The sequence below is a fragment of the Coffea eugenioides genome, chromosome 2 (genome assembly GCF_003713205.1).
Source record: "Coffea eugenioides isolate CCC68of chromosome 2, Ceug_1.0, whole genome shotgun sequence".
NCBI lineage: Eukaryota > Viridiplantae > Streptophyta > Magnoliopsida > Gentianales > Rubiaceae > Coffea > Coffea eugenioides.
The window spans coordinates 34,323,934-34,327,088 of NC_040036.1; positions in this window are offsets into that span (position 1 = coordinate 34,323,934).

Sequence of the window (3,155 nt, forward strand, 5' to 3'; positions counted from 1 at the left end):
GAAAAGTTTATACCAAATTTACACAGCTAAGAGTACAAATCTTCTTGGAAGAGTATTTTCTCACTAAAATACTCTTGATCTTTTCGTATTCTCAATGTGCAAAAATGTTTTGAAAGTAGTTGGCCATGTACTATTTATATGAGACCAAAAAGTGTCCTATTAATACTTCCAACGGATAGAAGGCAGTTGAAGAGTTAACTAGTCGTTGGAAGTATCGGACGTCCAGTATATCCGATACTTGCGTCCGACAGCAGGCAATGAGCTTGTGGAAACTTCTTTAATTCTTTTGGACGCCCGGTGTCTCTGATACTTGCGTCCGAAAGCAGATGATAAATATGAGAAATTTTCTTCAATTCTTTTGGACTTCTTGTACCTCCAATGCTTTGCATCCGAAGTAACTCGTCGTTTATCGGACATCCGGTGCTCTAATGCTTTGCGTCCGATCGAGGTCAGTGAGTTAGATGGAATGTCTTAATTCCTTCGGACGTCCGGTGGTGGAGTTTTTCATGCGTCCGAAGTTACGCAACGATTGTTGGACGTCCGGTCCTGTCTTCATGAGCGTCCGACAGTTTTCAGCAACCTTTGTCTCTTTCAATTACATTTGATTTTTGAATCTGATTTACTTCATGGCTGAAAGAATTTCTTGAAGAATATTAGTATCATCCATTTGTTTTGTAAACATTAAAAGTTAGGAACTAAGATTAACACTTTCTGATGTCAGGTAGGAGGTAGACCTTATCATTCCTTCTCTAGGTACAAGTACTATAAATATTCATCTAATACTTCCAAATGAAGTACGCAGTCTAACTTGTATATTAAACTCTTGAACCTTAACTAACTTTAGTACTGGAGTGAAATCGGGGGACAAGACCCCAGCTACTTGATTTTTGGTAGGCTCGTGCGTTTTCGACTAGGCTCATTTGGCCAGAATTCACCTCATCACTATACATGTGATCAATTCCGTTAATGTTTTCAATTGCCCATTAAAATTCCTATATTGGTTTTATTTTAAAAAGATGAGGATTAAATTGGTAAGACTAGTACATAAGATACCACATCAGCCAACACCATAAAGTTACAAACACCCTAAAGTTATGAGACCAAAAAGGTCACTTTTCTTTTTTTCCTTAAAAGAAGCAGACATTTTTTGCACTTGTGAAGGGTATAGAGATTCTACTGAATTTTGTGAAATTGGAAATTTAAACGTAAAATAATGAGTTTTGCATTATTCTTGTAGTTAGTAATGTTGTGCTACACTTTTTCCAAAAAATGTAGAATTCATAAAATACCAAGATATGCTTCATGCTAAATGCAAATAGTGATAAAACTCTTTGTAGTATCATAATTTAAAAATTATAACTTCTTGAAATCAATTTAGCCAAACATATGAACTAATTAATTGAAAAACACCATTATTGTGCTGCTAGAATTTAACACTTGTTCAAAACTAAGAAAGAAACTCTAGGTTTGTTTGGATAGAGTGTTATTTGAAATATTATTTAAAATAATTATTATAGAATTTTTTGTGATGTAATGTATGTGAGATAAAAAAATTGCTGAAAATATAAAAATGTGAGTTGAAAAATATGTTTATGATACAAGCGAAATATTATTCGAAAAAAATTGATATCCAAACAAACCGTCTATTTTCGAAAACAAGTTTAGCTTAAATTTCTCTTGCATGAATACTATACAAAGATGAAGATATCAAGAAAATGAAGACAATTAAAGAAAATCTTAATGACATGGTTAAGGTAAAAAAATATAGCCATCTTATAAGGGTATGTATTTTTGCCCATTAGTTTTTTGTACAAAAATATTTTGCAAATGACAATTTTTGTTATTCATCATGCACACATAAAGCAAACAAGTACACTACAAATTTACTAAGTTCTACACTAGTTTTTAACCATATTCAATAGAAAATCTAATTGTTGATAGATAGTTTGTGTTGGACACAGTGAATTAATCTATATTGGTTTTTTTGGATAAATTTGTCTAACTAAGTCATAGTTTCCCTACAAACTAGGAATTTAGAAATTTGAATTAAAGAAACAGGTAACCGATATAAAAACAACTAAATTCACTTTTACCACGAAACTAGTATTTAGCACATACATTAGCATGAAATATTTTTATTGTTATTAGTTATGAATCAATGCAAACCATAAATAATACATCAATAATGACATATCATTCATACTTACATCAAAAAATTATTAGGTTTGTTTGGATACCTCATTTTTCCAAATAATATTTCGTTTGTATCATAAACACATTTTCCAACCCACCTTTTTATATTCCTAATCACCATTTCATCTCAAATACATCACATCACAAAAAATATTACAGTAATTATTCCAAATAATATTTCAAATAACACTCTATCCAAATAGACCCATTGTATTCCAAATATTTAATTATCATGTTAGTCTTTAAAGACTAATAGTTATTACGGTGTTTGTCAAAAAAATATTAGCCTTTAAAAACTTTTGCACATGAATTTGTTATAATGTGATAATACTCATTGACTATTATAATATATAAAAAAAGAAATAAAAAGAATTAGAAGTTTTGGATTCAAATTCTCTTGTCCTCCATTTCTTAAATCCCATCAATCCCTTGCTAGAAAAATTAAAAAATAAAAAGCTATTCTTTGAAATAGTGATTGAATTCTATCATGAATATGATGAAAAATTTTCTTTTTTGTTCCCAACACAATTTAACTCATTCTCAACCTTATCCCAAGCTAGAGTTTTTAATGAGGTGAATCAAGTCGAATACCTGGTGTTCAATATCTATTCATATAATATATGAACAAGGTTCGAACTTAATGAATATTAAATGAGCTATAAATATTGGTCAAATTCGAATTAGGCTTGTTTACGAGTCGAATTCGAGCTCTAAAATGATTAATTATATTTTATAATAATAATACATAAATTAGAATGAATTAATTATATTCTTTGTTTTAGAAAATAAATAATACTAATTTTATGTATAATTACTTTTTAAAGGAAAATATGAGGTATATATATACATATATTTAGTAATATTATATGTATTTATACTTGTTTTTACTTATAATTATATATGTATTCACAAACCTATTTGAATAGTTTGTTAACAATTTCGTGTTTGACTTGATTATTAAA